Raw genomic sequence first — 18,888 nt, 5'->3', positions numbered from 1 at the left:
ATTCCTTACTGTCACTGTCAGCCTGTACCTCCTAGCATTATTAATTAAGTAAAAAATAAATGCAATGTATGAGATAACTCTAGTAAAATAATTGCCAAACCTTCATACTACATACTTTTCTCATAACTTCTTCCCTTATGGTGTCTTATTATGCCATTTAACCACATATTTTCATTGTACATCTGTGAATTCCACTCTTCAGAGTGTTGTATATACTCCATTTATTTCAATTTACTTCCAGCAGATTAAATGCAGCTCAGTCACAGAACGCCTGTGGATGACAACTTTGCTGCACTTTTAAGAGAAACTTGAACAGTGTAAACCAGTTATACGATTTTTCATGTTACAGAATGAAATCTTGACATCCTCTGTAATACCCATGACAAAATTCTCCACCAATACCTGAAAGGAGAACCGGCTCAAATTCATATTCTGAATATTTCTTTGCTGGACACATCTTGGTTTCTATGACAATTTGAGTGCCACAAAGATGGGGTTTTAAGCACCTTAAATATACTTGGCCCACCCTTAATCTTTGCTCTAGCAACACTGAACTACTATTAGTTACTTTCCTATGTCACACTCCAAATTCTTCTATTTCTTTATCTATTGTAAGTGTTAATTGCACAAATTTCTACTCATTTGACTTCAGTTTCCTGATAAATACCTGTGTAAATTGTTAAACACATCACATGTCACCAGCTATGGGTCTCCATGAGTCACGGAAGTCCAAGTTATGGGCCTGTTCTTCTTTGATGCTAAAACATTTCCAACAGTCACCACCATATTACATCAACATTTGTGCATATTTACTCATATGAAGTGACCAAGTAAGTCATGTGCAGTATCGGCTTTTACTTCTATTTGCTTCATCAGGCTGTAAACCTTTTGGACTCAAATACTGTGTCTTACTCATCTTGGCATTTCCAGTGCTTGGTAGAACACAGAAGTTAAATAAAATTTTTGTAAATTAATTAATATAACTCAAATTGGAAAATGTGCTTTAATGCTGGAAGAATGATGGCAACTTGAACCTACAGATCCACAGGTTACATCACTTCTTGTATGTAGAGACTAACAACATCTAAAAAACCTTTTAATCATGAATTTATATAAAGGTGCTAGATAAAGGCAACAAATTATTTTCATTTAATATGTCCTTACTTCTTAAAAATGTTCTTGTTAATTTCAAAATTACAAAAGAAGGATTGATGTTCAGATGAAATAGATAAGGTGAAATTCATCACTATAAATAAAAGGCTTTCTATAACTTGAGATGCCTTAAGTTTTGAGGAGATCGCTAAAATTAATTTCATAAATATAGCAACATCCTATTACACTGCAGTAAGTTGCCTCCAGAAACAGAATTCTTTAAGATGCAGGATCTGTAATTGTGAGATTAACTGACAGACCCATGGTGAGCCTGTACTGCACGTCAGTGAGAGAGAGAAGATGGTCCCTCCCCTGGCTGGTCTCACCTGTGGTCCAGGGCCACTTGCAGGCTATCCATCAGGCTCCAATCCCAGTAGGGTTGATTATGGTTCCTACATTGGTGGAAGCTTTCAGGTCAGTGGTAATAGTTCTAATCATCTTCTGGTTAGTTGTGCCCATTCTAGGGAGATAAAACTAGAGACACTCAAGGTGGAGACCCACTCTCTACTTCCACTCAAGAGGAAGGAGTCTGTTATTTGCCCATATGGACATGACTTTTATGATGAGACTCTTCAGCTCAGCCCTTCTAAGAATGGGGATGAGGAATGGGAGACAGCTGTTAATTTCATAATAACATGACTTTTTGTAACAGTAGCTCACAGTAGCTCAGCTATGCACTGTATTTCTTATGTACCTGATAGATTCTGGCAATTAATAAAGCTAAGATGGTAGGAAATAGTAGGAAACAAGGGAAAAATTATAGGAGCTATCAATCTTCCCAGAAGACAGAAGTAAATATATTAAAACCAATAATGAATGAAGGCTGCCATTCAAAAGTTGCAGATGTGAACTGTTGTCTATGAAGGCAGCGATCTACTTGGCCTGAGCCACAGAATGCTGCTTAAATGCCAATTTGAAGGATGATAATACGGTGAAATGCAGAGGGTGGACAAAGGCAATCTCAGTCCAAGGAAGTGCATTTGATAAACTGCAAAGAAAGAAGGGAGTGAGAACAGGAAGTTTAGTGTGACTGGAGCAAAAATACCCAGGAAAAGAGCAATGGAATATGATGCTGGGATCAGTAATGGATGATTGGTATTTGAAACTAAAAATAAAAAAAATAAAATAAAAGAATCTAGGGATTCTGGAATGCAGAGTAAGGAGCTCAGTGGAGTCTCTCCCCAGTAAAATGGGAATTAAACTGGTGAAAAGTATAAGAAAACAATCATTTAAAGTCTGTGGAAATTATCCTAAGAGGATACAGCAAATAAAGAAATACTCTATTAAGTCTCGACAGGAACAGCAAGAATCTGGGGAACTTGAACCATAACTTGTCCCACCCACCACCACCATTACCACCGAATCCTGTGTGATGGAAGCCAGACCCCGGGTGCTCTATTCCAGCCAGGTGAAGCCAAGAAGACCCAGGCTCACTGTCTCCCTAGTTCCCAGCAGAGGGCTGTGTTTTCATCTCCAGGGAGACAGGCGGCCTTTGTTTCTCATCACACCATCCAGCCGCGTTACCAAAGCTCTATCCCAGGCAGATAGGCAGACAAGAGCAGGTGTCCCTTTCTCTCCGTAGCCCTCACTGACAGGAAGGAATTCTTCCTTAGGGACTGTAGGGGTCTTCCTGACAGATGCCAGAAACTGGGGGGCCTGACTGTCCATGCCCCAGCTTACGGGAAGGGTGGAGATTCCACACTGGAAGGGGCAACACTAAAAGATCAGGAGCTACCCCCACAAGATGTACCTACTCAGAGCAGGAGTATCACTGACAAAAGAGGGTCACCGCCTCCAGCTCTGGTGCAGTATCCAGGGGTTCTGCCCATGGGAGAGGTGGACTGTAGCACAAAGTGTCCTGCAGCTTTGCCTGAAGATCCTGAATCTATTTGGAATGGGGAATGCACAATTCCATGCCAAGAGGTTTGTCAAAAACAACAGAGATCTTGGTGAATAGCAATTACAAACAGACCAGTAGGTCCATGATAAAAGCAAACAAGAGAGTAGCCAGCAGTTTAACAGAATCAGGAGAGAGACATCCCAGGAGACCCCTCCTGGAATCACGAGGAAGACTGAGTGCCTGGGCTGCGCCCACCCAGAGCACTTTGGGAAGGACATGGGGTGAGGAGGCAGACATCCCTTAAGCTACAGGCAGACCTGTCAACAGGGCAGAATCCTCACGGGCACAAGGAGCTGAAACACAACTTCTAAGGGAACACGGACTGAGCAATTAGCTGCCCGAACCCAGGGATGACTCCTAAAGGAGTCAAGCTTAAAAATAAAATAACGTTTATCCCCAGCAGTCAGGAAAACCATGCCCAAGCTCAAGGTGGCATGCTCCAAGGAGAGATCAAAGAGGGACTCTCTGAGCTGGTAGACCAGTTGAATGTGGGCCAAAGGTACTTAATCTCCCTGAACATGTCTGCAGCCTCCGAGCCACAAACATATCCAATAGTAAAAGAGGAAAAATCTAACGGGTAAGGGGACTTAAGCACATCTTCCACCCAGAATGTCTTATACTTCATCCCCAGTCCCCAGAGGCAATCGCTAGGTAGCTCAGCTAAAAGATAAAAACAAGGGGGAAAAACAATATAAGCAGGGATGTCACTGCAGAGAAAATATGCTTCTCAGAATTAATTGAGGCAAGTCACAAAAGAAATAAATGACGGAGGCAGCAACAGCAAAAAACACCACCAGCAGCTGGGGGCCAGGTCTGTGCTCATGGCTACAGCACAGTGTCTAAAATGGCCAGTTTGCAACAAAAAATATGAGACACAAAGAAACAGGAAAATGTTACCCATATATGGGGAAAAAGCCAACAATAGAAACAGATGGTGGATTTAGCCAACAAAGACTTCAAAGCAGCTCTTACAAAGATGTTCAAAGGCTAATGGAACTAGACTTAAATAATTCAAGGAAGGCATGATGACAATTTTTCATCAAATAGAAAGTATCAGTAAAAGATAGATACTATAAAAAAGACTCAGTGGGAATTCTGCCGATGGAAAGTTTAATAATTGAAATGAAAAATTCACAAGAGGGGCTGAACAGCGCTGACGCCCGCTGCAATAAGACCCATCTTGAAAACATCACACTGAGTGTGAGTGAAGAGCTGTGACACTACATTCAGTGGTTCCATTCTTATGAAGTGTGCAGGGTTGGCAGGTGCATAAGGGCAGAAAGTGGATTTGTGGTGCCTATGCCTTTGGGGGTATTATCAGAATTTTGTCCTCCCCATAATTCATACACTGAAGGCCTAACCCCCAGTAGCTCAGAATGTGCCCGTGTTTGCAAACAGGATAAAGTGGTGTTCTCGATGGGACCGCAGAATGAGAAAGGACATTAGATAAAAAACAAGTCAAACTGAATAATGCATGGATTTTTCCATAATAATGTAGCAATATTATTTCATTAGATGAGACAAAAGTCACATACTAATCAATATTACCAATACAGGGACCTGGGCGTGGGGTGCATGGAACTAACTCTCTGTGCTCTTTTTGCAATTTTTAAATAAATTAAAAAATATTTTGAAATTAAAATCTTATTTTAAAAATGAGTCTAGGGATGGAATGGAGGATAGATAACCCTAACAATTTAAGGCATGTTAAAGAATTTGAGTTTTAAGAATTTTGGAAAATAATTCAAAACTTCAATTATTAGAAAGCAACATCATTATTTTTGAGGAGCTAATTAATCCAGAGATCAGATATCTGAGGAACCTGGAGGCCACAAATAAGCTAATAAATACATGCATAAATTATACATAAATAAAAATAAATTATTAACATTTCCCCAGAACGTATTTTTAAAACTACTATGTTCATTAAGTTTAAGGAAAGTAAAATGCAATTGGCACCACAGGTCAAGAAATAGTAAATTAAAATGAACAGCAATACCTAACTTACAGAACAGAAAGGAAGAAAGGAATGGAGAGAGGAGGGGAAGGAGAAAGGAAGGAAGGAAGGAAAAAAGGAATGAAATAATGAAAGGAAGAAGCAGTGTGTGTCAGTGGTAAAAACTCCGGGAATGGAATCAGAGGACCTATCTCTAATTCTTGATTGGAGGTTGAGTTGTGGCTAAAGTGATGGACACATCTGGATTCAAAGCACAGCGATGGTGTTTTGGATGGTGTATTGGATGAAATTGTAGGCACTCACTCCATCCATTGAAACTTCACTTTCTCCCAGACGTCGTATGGTTTGTAGTTCCTTCCCTTTGTACAAATATATGCATGTGATTCTGAAGGTCTCGAACACGGATTCCCAGTCCTGATCTGATGCTTGACTTGAGTTCAAAAGCCATGTGATATCTGATTTAAAAAAAAAAAAAACAGTAATAAAACAAATCAACAGCAACCAGTCCAAATAGAATTGGTATAAAAAAGAGTGAGACTATATGTATCTGAACCTAGCTTAGAGAACTGTAAACTTCTCTGCTGCCACCATGGCCGCAGCAGGACTTTTCAGTGAGTCTTTTAAAGCAGAGCAAAAATAGAAAAAGCCAAAGTATTTCAGCAGGAAGAGAGAAAAGTATTTTTTAAAGAATTAAAAAGGAAAAAGATATGTTGTTTTTTCTACCTTCACCTCCAAAAGTGTTTCTCTCATTTGCATAAAGATACGAAATTCTGAGCAGCTTCTGCAAGAAGAGGTTAACAGATCTATCAGCAAGGGATTCAGTCACTCACCTAGCTAGGATTATACAGGATGCGTACACTTGAGTTAACACCACCTGCAGTGAGAAGCTTAATGTGGGCTTCCAGTGAGTGGGAAAATTTGATTTTTTCTGAAGAATTTATTAGAACAAATAGAGGAAATATTTAAATCCAGCTAATCGAAAGTTAACTTCACCTTTAACCCTTAACCAAGGGTCATATTGGCCCCAACAATTCAACTTGGGTCCTTCTTGAATGACCTCCTCTCAGGCACTGGCAGTCATTTATCAAATGTGCTCTTACAAACTCTCAAGGCATTCTTGTATTCCCCAACAGTGCAACTGGTTCTTACAAACAGGTTTTCCCATATCAGCTTTCATTTTGATCATTGAAATATCCACCAAACAAATTTTCCCATCCAGAGAATAGCAGAATTCCAATCCAACTCCATAGCGTTGCCGAAAGGATCTCTCTAAAATGCAAATCTGGCTTTTTCACTCCGCTGTTGAATATCACTCTCTGGTTCTTTTGACTGAGAATTAAAATTCACTCTCTCAAAAGAGCATAGGAAGTCATTATGTGTGAAGATGGCCAGTGCCTGCCTCTCCTGGCCCTGCTTCCACCACTCCTCTGTGCATCTTCCATCCATCCAGGTAAAAATGGTAGTGCGCAGGGCACACAATGCAGTTTTGTTTTTTTAATTTCCCGTGCCTTTCTTCCTATGGTCTATGATGCTGACTTTCATTTACATTTTGAATTTAGCTCCAGTACTGCCTTACCTCTAAAGCCTTTATCCACTGCTTCTCCTACTAATAAATGTAGTTTATTACATGTACGTGATTTATGTCTGTAAGGGACTGGATAAAAGCAAAACAAATAAATCAGACGTGTTTTAAAATATTCATATATAACAGTTGTAAATGTCCCTATAAAAAGTCAAAATATTCCAAGGTGTCTTAATCTACTCAGGCTGCCGGCACAAAATACTGCAGACCTAGTGCCTTGAACAAAAGGAATTTTGACCTTCATGGCTCTGGAAGCTGGACATCTGAGATCAAGGAGCCAGCATGACTTGGTTTGGGTGAAAGCTCTCTTCCAGGCTTGCAGGTGCTTGTGTTCCTGCTGTGTCTCCAGGGGGCTTTCCATGGTGGGGAGGAGGGAGAGCAAGAGAGAGACAGAGAGATCTCCCTGTATTCCTGTTCTTATAAGGCTTCCAGTCCTATTGCATGAGGGCTCCACCTTTATGATCTATTTTAACCTTTATTACTTTCCAAAAGGCCTGTTTCCAACTACTGTCACATAGGGGTTAGGGCTTCAACATATGGATTTGGGGAGGGACACAATTCAGTCTGTAGCTCAAGGGAAACATGTGTGCTGTGTCAGCTCTCTTGGTCATCTGCATCCCTCCTGGTCTCTAAATTGGCAGTTTCCTGTGACTCCTTTTACACCTGGGCTAGTGTCTCTTCTCCACCCAATCACCACTTGCTTTGCCTGTCTTGTGACTCGAGTTGGTGACCATATAACATGTGATTTCATCTGTGTAGGCTCCCTGAGAGGCCAGGTGACACTCTCTTACCGACTCGTCCTCTCCCAGTCCCTGATCTGTAGTGTGTTCTTCTGGTAGACGCCTGCTAATTTGTCCACCCCTATCTCTGAGAAGGGTCATCCTGTCCTGAAATTTAAAAAAAAAGAAAAAACTTGACTAACCTCCTGGTCCTCAATGATGGAGGAGCCTCAGAAGAGACCCAAGGGCCCTTCTCTCCTCACTGAACTGCAGACAGGCCCCCAGTTCCTCTGTCTCTCCTTGTCCTGAGGCACCCCATCAATGTATGTTGGCCTACTTAAACATACCACATTCAAGTTCTCTGATACTGTGATCACTATTCTGTTTTATTCATTTGATGTTTTTGGCCATCTTTCTTTGGTTTTGGCTGAATTCTGCTATGTTAGAGACTTATTTTTAACAGCATATGCATAGAATTTTGTGGGGTTTTTTTTTAAGAATATGAGAACTCTTCATTTGTTAGTGATATTTAAATAATTACACTTTATATAATAGAAAATACTTGGCCTTCTTATATTTCTGTTATTTGTTAATTCATATACTATGATAGTATCTTACTATATTTTGAATGATGATGCTTTTTCTCTTAGTTGTATCTTTTATTATCAGAAATACCCGAGTCCGAGAGCGGGTATTTGGAGTCTCATAGAAAATCTAGGAAGATTACAGCCAGAGGGATCTTTGCAGGTGCCAGAGTGGTGCTAGGAGTGGACTGGCAGTGGGAAGATCAGGATGGAGGGAAGGAATGGAGGGGAAAGGTAACAGAAATCCATGACTGGAGTGCATCAACCTGCACAGCACAGCCTGCGTTCTCTGGGATGATGGTGCTAAGAACCTTTAGAGAGCTGGCTCTGAGGGTGTGTCTGATCTGAAGTGTGTCCTGGATGCCAGAGGAGGTTCTTTCTACAGAGATCACTGCCTTGTGCTAGGTGAGCAGCATGGCACAGGAATCCTGGTGGATTGCAGGTTGGTGACCTGGTCAATAGAGATCTTGGCCTAGAAATTGTACAGTCTTTGTGGCACGGTTATGGAGGGTGGACTGAGGCATGTTTGAGACTTTAACTACAAATGCAACTGTCTGTGGCATTGATGAAGACCATGACATTGTCGTGCAGTGTCCAAGTGGCAACAGGTGGACCTTCAAGCCCACTGTTCTCACTGAAGTGAACACTGTCCAAAGCGGGGATGCTGCTCAGGGTGCAGAAGGAGGCGCCTTGCAGTTTCAAGTGGGTGACCTGGTACAAGTTTGTTATGATCTGGAGGGAATTAAACTTCTACAAAGAGGACACTGAGAATGGGCTGAAGCTATGCTCCCAACTTGAGGTGAAGCTGGCCAAGTACAACAGATTTATTCAGACAGAGATTTAAAGGTGGAAGCTGGCAGAACATCTCGGACATATAATCCAGCAGCAGTTCCCCAGGTGGCATGTGCAGCAGCAGCCATTAGCAACACGTCTGGTGAAAGACACTCCGAACTCTTGAAGAAATTATTTGAAACCCAAGAATCTGGTGACCTCAATGAAGAATTAGTTAAAGCTGCTGCCCATGGAGATGTTGCTAAAGTGGAAGATTTGCTAAAAAGATTACATGTGGATGTAAACGGACAGTGTGCTGGTCACACAGCTATGCAAGCTGCTAGTCACAATGGACATGTTGATATTTCAAAGTTACTTTTAAAGCAAAATGTGGATGTAGAAACAGAAGATAAAGATGGAGAGGGAGCCGTTCACCATGTAGCTTTTGGAGACTAATGCGCTGTCACAGAAGTACTGCCCCGAGGCAGCACTGATCTGAATGCTCAAAACAAGCGTGGACAGACACCACTTCATATTGCTGTCAGTAAAGGTCACCTGCAGGTGGTGAAGACTCTGCCGGACTTTGGCTGTCATCCCAGTCTTCAGGATTCAGAAGGTGATACCCCTCTTCATGAGGCAATCAGTATGAAAAGTGATGATGTCCTGCAGCTATTCTGAAAGCTGGAGCAGATGTTACCATTACAAATAATGATGGATTTAATGCTTCGCACCATGCTGCACCACGAGGAAATCCCAGTGCTATGTGTGTTTTACTATATAAATTACCAAGACCATGGATTGTGGATGAAAAGAAAGATGATGGTTATACTGCCCTGCATCTGGCTGCCCTTAATAATCACGTAGAAGTGGCTGAACTGTTGGTACATCAGGGTAACGCAAACCTGGATGTCCAGAACGTGAGCCAGGAGACTGCCCTCCCTCTTGCTGTTGAGCGACAGCACACCCAGATTGCGAGGCTTTTGGTCTGTGCAGGTGCCAAGTTAGATGTTCAGGATGAGGATGGGGATACTTCTTTGCATGAAGCCCTGAGGCATCACACTTTGTCTCAGCTACGTGGGCATCAGGATATGCAAGATGTGGGGAAAGTCGATGCTGCCTGGGAGCCATCCTAAAACACATTAATAAAGGGACTTGTTACCCAGGGGGGCCGAGAAGAAGAGTGCAGCCTCAATTGCCTGTTTCTTGGCTGCCAGTGGTGTGGACCTTAGCATTCGAAATAAGAAGGGTCGGTCTCCACTGGATCTCTGTCCTGATCCAAGTCTATGCAAAGCACTGGCAAAGTGTCATAAAGAAAAAGTCAGTGGTCAGGTGGATTCTTGAAGTCCTTCTATGATCAGTAATGAGAGATACTCTTTTTGGCCCATATGGACAGATTGCTGCCTGTTCTTTATGTTCTCCACGAGTCAAGAACAAGTTCAATCTAGGACAAAGATTGAAGAATGTGGATGCTCTGACAAGAAAGTAGCTGTTCTTTTTCAGCCATGTGGACACATGTGTGCTTGTGAGAGCTGTGCCAGCCTGATGAAGTGTGTGCAGTGTCGGGCAGTGGTTGAGTGAAGAGTGCCCTTCATCATGTGCTGCAGAGGGAAAAGTTCAGAGGATGGCACTGATGACATCTCAAGTGGGGATATCCCCGAGTTACAGAAGGATAAGGACGACACCAACGTCAATGCAGACGTGCAGAAGCTGCAGCAGCAGTTACAGGACATTAAAGAGCAGACAATGTGCTCTGTATGTTTGGATCATCTCAAGAATATGATTTTCCTCTGTGGCCATGGAACGTGCCAGCTCTGTGGGGATCAAATGAGTGAATGCCCTATCTGTCAAATGGCTGTTGAACGAAGAATTCTTTTGTATTAACTAAGAAACTCAGTGTGTTTTGTTAGCTAAATTATTCAGTCATGAGATCTTAGTGAGCTTTCAAGCTAGCTGGAGGTCCTAATGATTAATTTTTAATATCATAGTTCCTTTACTAGAGTGTAATTTGACTAAAAACGTCCCAGGACAACAGCAACAAAAAACTCCACAAAACAGTGTTTGGAGCCGTGTTTTTTTGTTTTTGTTTCTGTTTTTTTTTTTTTTTCCTTTTAATTTAAAACATCAAATCCATGTAATTCATAGGTAATTTAACTTTGGCCTCTACAGGGGAAAATTCTTTAAGGTTTTCCTGTTATTTGTGTTTTTATTGCATTTTCTTATAAGAGAGTTAATAAATTTGTTTGACCTCAAAAGATATGCTTCCTTATGCTCAGCTGACTTTCAGTTTATCATAATTTTACCCAGAGAGTTGACACTGGTACTCAGAAAAGTCATGCATCAAATGAAAGGGGCAAGTCAAACCGTTCTGTCATGCATGTTAAATAATAAAATAGTAGTACAAGCTGTGTGTGGTTAAGGGAAGACTGAACAGAGGAGTCTTTTTAAGATAACATAGTTTATCCCAATGATTGTTTCTGAATTCTTAGAGTAAATGAAAACATAGGGTGAGAGAATAATGACTTTCCATTTATTTCCTGGATTCAGAGGAAAATTGTTTAACTTGAATCAAATTGCTACTTTCAGTATGACTGACAGACGTGAAAAGGATAAATAAGCAGTCATGGTGGGGAACTGAAGGGGGAAGTTATCCAACAAAAGAGTACCTGTTAACTTCACCATTAAAAAAAATACCCCCTGGATTTACCATACTAGTAGTCAACTTTTCTGATCTAATGACTTGTGTCTAATTTTTTATAAAAAGGATTATAGTAAAGATTGATACTTTCATTTGAAGTAAATTAATAATTTACTTTCATTCCTAGATTCGAATTTTCTTTCGTATTTTTTCGGGTGGTTACTTTTAAATGTCATATTGGCTGGGCCATAGTGACTAGATATTTGATCAAACATTACTTTGGATGTTTCTGTCAGGGTATTTTTGGATTAGCCTTCCTTTGAATAAATGATCACTGATACGTCCTTTTGATGGCATGAACATTGATTAGGTATAACTATGCATACATTATATATTTTATTAATAATTATGAATGTTTATTAACTCTATGTATTTTTATCTCAAAAATACTTCCACACATAATTACATATAAACATTGTTTAAATGGTGCATTTTTGTTTTAAGCTCTTATTATTATAGGGATCCATATACAAATAATAAGTACTTAAAAACATAGCAGCAAATTATATACTACATTAAAGGATCTTCACCAACTATTATGGATCTGTCAAATAATAGTAGATAAAATATTTAAGCATTCTTATACTATATAATAAAAGCCAATGTAGTCTACATGTAACACTTGTAAAAGATATAATATTTTCATGACTTTATACTCAGATTTTAGTATAGTAACTGGCTTGTAAATAGAGTATTAGATTTAAAGACTAAATGAATGAAAATGTAAATACACAGATTGTAATAAAACAAAAAAATTAACAAAAACCAGTAAAATATTTAAATCATTACCCATTCTGCCAACTCAAAAAAATCTGCTGTTTTCGTATTACCTCAATTATGGAAGATCGAAGAACTTTGTCTTATACTTTTATGATCTGTAGTAATTTAATATAGTTAGATATTTTCTTTCAGGTTATTATTTTCATGTTCACAGTCCTGGTAGTTTAAATCATGTTCTGATGCACACAGACACACACACACACACACACACACACAGAAACACACACACACACACAGAGATTTATATCTGATTGGGGATATTTCTATTGGAACTTCTGAAAAGAGAAAATTTGAGAAACAGTGTAATTGCCTATATTTTGTACAGACCTGCTTCTTTATTTAAATCGTGTATTTTATAGACAAAGCAGAAGTGAATACAGAGCGTTTTTATAAGAAATTAAGCCCCTGAACATTGCCCCTCAGCTTTACCGTAAAGATGGGGCTTACTGACGTGTTTGCACGTGTTTCCCAGCTCACTCTCGAGAGAAATCTTTGTGTTCTTTATCTGCAGCATTTTGGTACTAATCTTATTTCCACTCCCATTTTATGACTCCTTTTGATTTAATAACGCCTTTTATCTTTAAATCAAATGGCTAGCTGCAAATTCTTTGGTAACTAAGGACTTTATGAAATCATAAATAGCTTTCTGTCTGTTTGTGACACTGGTGTCTCTGAGGGGTTGAGCTGGAGTCATAGACTCCTGGGTCCCCAGAGAAGACCGGACAGGGGCCCCAGGCTTTGCCGGGCTTCCAGGATCCAGCCTCTATTTATGGTTCGACCCCAGGACCTCAGTGGACTTTGGAGGTAGACAGAAGCCCGGAGTGAGTGACAGAGGGTGAGACCCTGCCGCAGAATGGCAAGGGGAGCCGCTGCGCCGGGAAGGCGGTCGCCGTGATGGGGGCGGGCGCGGCGGCCGAGCGGGGAAGCATCCGCGCCTTGGCGGAAAGCGGCGCCCACGTGGTTATCTGTGAGAAAGATGAGCCTAGGGGCTGGGCCCTGAGGCAGGAGCTTCCAGGAACTGTCTTTCCCCTCATGTGATGTGCCTCAGGAGGAAGATGTGAAGACCCTCATGTGTGAGATCCGTCCGCCGTCCCGGCCCCCTGGATTGTACAGTCAACAGCGCCGGCTACCGTCCTCCGCCGCCGGGGCCCGAGGAGCCCTCCGCCCAGGGCTGCCGGCAGCTGCTGGAGCGGAGCCAGCTGGGCACACACACCCTGACCTGCCAAAGAGCCGGGGGAACGTCGTCAACATCTCCAGTCTGGTGGGGGCGGTTGGCCAGTTCCAGGCAGTTCCCTACGAGGCCACCAAGGGGGCAGTAACAGCCATGACCAAAGCCTCGGCCCTGGATCTGTCAGTATGGCGTCCGTGGCAACTGCGTCTCCTCGGGGAGCATCGGGACCCCACTGTGGGAAAAGCTGGCAGCCTGCACACCGGATCCTGCTGCCACAGTCTGAGAGGGCGCACCGGCCCAGCCCCTGGGCCGCAGGGGCCTCCAGCTGAGGTGGGGGCTGCCGCTGTGTTCCTGGCCTCTGAAGCCAACTTCTGCACCAGCACTGAGCTGCTGGTGACCGGGGGTGCGGACCTAGGGTATGGGTGCAAGGCAGGTCTGGGCAACCCCGGGGAAACCCCCCCACCATCCCTTCCTGATCTCCCACATTTCCACTCGGGCCTCCCTGACTAGGGCTCTCCCACCCCAAACACAGTCCTCCCCAGTTTCAGCTTCTACATTCTGCCTCTCAGGTGCCCACCTCAACTCCAGACATTGAGCCACCTCACAGGTTCCTCTACCCCACCAAAATCATAAATATTCTTGGTGACTGGAGTCCTCCACAGGAGGTAATATCTTTCTGCAAAGGAGATATTAACCAATGTTTTATTGTTAAGTCTAATTATAAAGCAACACTGCAGGAGAAAAGTGGGACTGTACATATAAATTTCACACAGCTTAATAACAAATTCATCCTTTGTCATTCATCTTTCTGTAAATTCAGGGTCAAAGTGGAAACAGTTAAATGTATGACACTCATGCACTTCATTGGGCTTCAGCCCCCTTGGTAATTTATCTGCTAAAACAAGGCAGTGTTATTCAGTGATCAGGTAAGGAGTCACCCTATGATTCTCCCCATTGAGAAATAGCACACAGATGAATTTACTTTACATAGTCCAGTTTTAGAATTAAACTCTTTTAGCCATTGGACTTCATTAAAATGAGCTGGTTTTGTTTGTTTTCTTGGGTTTGTCTTATTTAGTTTTAAGGGATCACTTCTTTTTGTTTTCTGAATATTTAAAACATTTGGTATATACACATATATGCATGAGTCTGTGTGTATTAAATACATATATATATAATTTGTGTCTGAATACACACACTACACACACATACGTGTACATGGAGGCAGTTTTGAAGTGAAATTTTAAAACCTTTTCTCTATGAAATAAATAAATATAAATAGATAGATAGATAGATAGATAGATAGATAGATAGATAGGTAGATAGATAGATAGATAGTTTTTGTTTTCATTGAATATTTCCAGTATAAGTGAAACAACATTTGCAAGAGTTAAGCCACTGACCTACACAATAATAAAAAACTATTTTTCAAAAACAATGATAGCTTGGACACACATATTGCTACTGCAGATTTTTATATTTTTAGTTATATAAATGATGGATACTCAAATTCCAGACCTTACGCTCTTAAAAAAAAAATATATATATATCTCAAAGGAATATAATTGTGTGTTACAATTGTAACTCTGGGGTGTGTGAAAAAGTCCTCCCTCCACATGGAAGGTAGGCTCACCATTTAACTCTAAGGGACTCCAGTAGTTACAGCCATGAAAATAAATTTTGCATTGACAGTTACCTTTAACCAAAATAGTATATTTTGATATCTCAAAAAATTTTTTAAGAGATGGAGATCAGTAACCAGTATTTAATTTAAAAAGAGGTATTAAAACTCATGATACTCTATTGAAATACTCTTTTGGAGGAAAACATGACTAACTGCATTAATACATTTATCTTATTACATAGTTGCTAAATCCATGTAAATGACTCATTGCTTTGATATTCACCAATTATTTATTTATTTATTTTGCTTTAGATTTAAAATCTGTCCAGATTTTAAATGGAACAAAATACAGGGACACAATGTAATTAATCTCAGAGAAAATTATATGATACTAAAAGGCAAAAAACATGACTCATTCTCTGAAGGACTTGATCACTTAATCTATCTTTAGATCACTCCTGTTGTGTTACGGGAAGAACAGGTGTTTAAACTGCAAGTAGCCTGCGATGTGTTCCACCCTTTACTACTCAAGTGGCTATTGTACAGATATTCTCCTTGCATAGTTCATTGACCCCAATACTTCCCACCAACTCGTCAACCTTTACTTTATTCTCATTTCACCTAGTGACTTAGACATCGTGGTTAATGATTTTAAGGAACACTCCTCTAAGACTCCTTGACAATTTACGGATGTGCCACTGTTCTCCAGCAAAATCCTACTGTTCACTCTGTACCTTCAATTGGGCTGTTACCTAAAACTATTATTTCAGAATAAAGTCGAATTATCTTACAATAAACCTATGATTCCCAATATAAAGTAGACCCAACAGAATATTCAGATACCATAATAATCTTCCCAGGTTTTTTTTTTTTTTTGTCAGTTTCTGCAATAAGTTTGTTCACTTTTCTTTACCCTTCTAATTTCTGCTTTGCCACCCAGCTCTGATCTTAAAAAGAGAGGAAGTCATTGTCCATGAGTTGTTTCCTCTTCTTCCCATCAAGCTATGAGTAGAATGTCTACATCTGCACCTTCCTACACATCACCTCTGGTCAAACTAACAGGCCGTCCTCCATCATCAGTCTAATCTCCCTGAAGGTGTTGGATTCTGATGCTTTTCCTCTGCAACTTTGTTTATTAATAATTCATTTTCTCTTCCATAGGATTGACTTTTCTCCAACAATTTGATCCTTTCTAACAGCTTTTAATCATGCTGAAATTTTCTGCCAGTATATAATACAAGCGAACAGGCAAACAATTCCCTTTTCTATATTAGCTCCCTGTAAATCTTTTCTTGCTCAGAGAGAAACATTCAAATTACTGTCTAAAATTTCTGTCTTCTTTCCTTGTCTATCTCTTATTCATCAAACCACTTAAATATGATTTCTTCCACCATCATTATATTTTCATTTTGTTTTTATTTTAGCTTGGTTAGTTGGTGCTAAATGTTGCATTCATTTATGTTTGCAATTTGCCCCCACTGCCTAGGAGAGTGCCTAGTAGTATGTGGTAGGTGCTTGATAAACATGCTGAATGAATGATGGAGGACTGTTTTTTCACAGTTTCTAATCTTAGATTTGTGTGACTTTTAAAATTAAAGCACCATCCTTCCACAATGCACTGAAAATCTCACGGAAGACTTAAAAATTTCTGTTAAAAGCCAGATTTCTTATTTTGAAAAAAAATTCTCTAAACTTAGTGGAAGAAAGTACAATCATCAATTGTCTTTCAGCTGCTAGGATCCCATCCCTCTGCCAGGCAAACCTGCAAACACTCTACCATGTCCTACTCACAAATACAGCTTAAGCTGGGGCATATTCTGCATGACTTCTTTATCCTCTATGAACAACTGAAATCTCCTTTTAATTTGGATCATCATCAAGTCTGATGGATTCTCATGAATCCATGCTTCCTATATGTGTATTCTATTGTTATACTTAGAGATATACTCCATACAGCTTTATTTCTTAATAAATATCACAATATTTTACTTGAAAATTATGAATCCCCTAGAATATTTTATATGCTTCAATTTGTGCAAAGTTGGTACATCTATCTTCTGCATAAATTAAGATTCGCTGAGGTCATAATCAACAGGTGAACATTTCTGTGTCCTCATATTTCTCTACTGTTCATTGGCATTCTATACAAGCTTCCTACTTTACTTCTTGGAAAAAAGGTTATCTTAATTTCTATCAAGGCATATTTTCACATCCCTGATGCTTCTTAAAAAAATTCTGCTAGTACCTTCTCTTCTACTGAGGCGGGAAGCCCCATAAAAAGACCAGTGGGACCCCCAGGCAGGACCACTACTCTCCTGCAGCACCATCTGATTCCCCCTGAGTGCTGCTTGGTCTCTCGCCCAGATCCAGGTTGCTGTCACAACTGAGCTGTAACACCTGAGCTGTAACACTGAGCTGTAACACATTTTTCTACAGCACTACCAGACCTCAAAAAGATGCCCTCATCCTGATTCTTCTTCTATTTTCTGTCTAAGCTCTAGTCTAGAAGATCTTATTTGAATTTCCAGTTTATATGCCTATTAATTTTAATGACATATTACTGTAAAACTACAATCCTTGAAACTCTATGACTTAGAACTATAAACATTTGTCTCGCTCACAGATTTCCAGAGTGACTGGGGTGCTTATGCCTTCAGGCCAAGGATTGGTTTCAGGGTTTGCCCATGTATCTTTCATTTCAGAACCAACAAATACCCAGACATCTTCTCATGGCCAGTGATAGAAGCACAAAAAGTTAGTTGGAAATTCTTTAAGCCTCTTAGGACCTAAGCTCAGGACTGTCTCTTCCATCCATATTTTGTTTGATAAAGCAAGTCAAATGCCCAAACCCAAAATGATACATTTCAAAGTTATATTCTTACTTCAGTGAAATATGAGAGAATCAGGGAAGGAGAGAAGAATTGTGGGTATCAAATGTCTCATATCATCTACATGTCAATAATTAAAAATGAACCTTTCTACCATTGATTTCTTTAAAAGCCAGTCTCACACCTCATTTGATATCTCTAACAGTATAAGTTTATCAGATCAATTAGACACTCGATGCCACAAATCTGACACCACTATCCTTTATACCTACTTGTGCTCATGTCCCTTCTGACAGTAAGTTTATATTGATTCCACCCAAAAACTGAAGGAAGAAATAAAGGATATTCCTTGATGCTGTCCTCTCACTCAGCTCCCACACACCACCCCCCAGCAAACCCAGCTTACTTTAAAATTTATGCTCATGCTATTCTTTAGTCTCCAATTTAGCTGTCTATTCCACTGCTGAGTTTACTAACATCTCTCAACTGAGACAATGAAAAATATCTCATAGTTGATCTCCATGTGTTCAGTCTTTCCTCTACTCTCCATCCTCCACATAGGAGTCAGAGTATGTTGGGTATGTATTTAAATCAGATAATGTTATTAACCTAGTGGTATCTCAGCATCCATAGTGAGGCATATAGATGACCTATCACAGCCCAGAATACTCTGTGTTCTTTCCTTGGCTTCTCTTTCCAGCTCAGGTCAACTTCTCTGTCTGCCCTTCTCTCCCTTAGACATGAAGGTTTTTTGCCTTCCTATCCTTTTGACCTACAAGGCTTTTCACATGACCATTTCCTTGACTTTTCTTGCACATCAGTTACTTACATGTCAACAGAACTATCACCTCAGAAATGCCTTCTAGCTCCCTTCCTTTGCTACTGCTGCAGTCCACTACCTCACCTGGTCCCAGGTCTGCTTTGATCACCACCAAAAGTGAGCGATTAGAGGAGGATGTGGCAAACTGATAGAATGACTCCATTAATAGTGATTCATGCCTTTAAATACATGGAGGATACACACATACACGCTCTCATATTATGTGTGGCAATTTTTACACTGAAAGATTTAATACATTATTAAAAGTGATAATACAATTTTCAGCATTTTAGATTTACCACTTT

At 40.3% G+C, this 18,888-nt stretch overlaps 2 pseudogenes; both read left to right on the top strand.

The window, feature by feature from the left end:
• Positions 1 to 5,598: 5,598 nt before the first annotated feature.
• Positions 5,599 to 10,546, top strand: LOC102506457 (annotated as a pseudogene).
• A 2,488-nt stretch (positions 10,547 to 13,034) lies between these two features.
• On the top strand, positions 13,035 to 13,968 carry LOC102518089 (annotated as a pseudogene).
• Positions 13,969 to 18,888: the final 4,920 nt, after the last annotated feature.

The sequence above is a fragment of the Camelus ferus genome, chromosome 36 (genome assembly GCF_009834535.1).
Source record: "Camelus ferus isolate YT-003-E chromosome 36, BCGSAC_Cfer_1.0, whole genome shotgun sequence".
In the NCBI taxonomy this organism is placed as follows: Eukaryota; Metazoa; Chordata; class Mammalia; order Artiodactyla; family Camelidae; genus Camelus; species Camelus ferus.
This window is presented reverse-complemented; position numbering and strand designations above follow the sequence as displayed.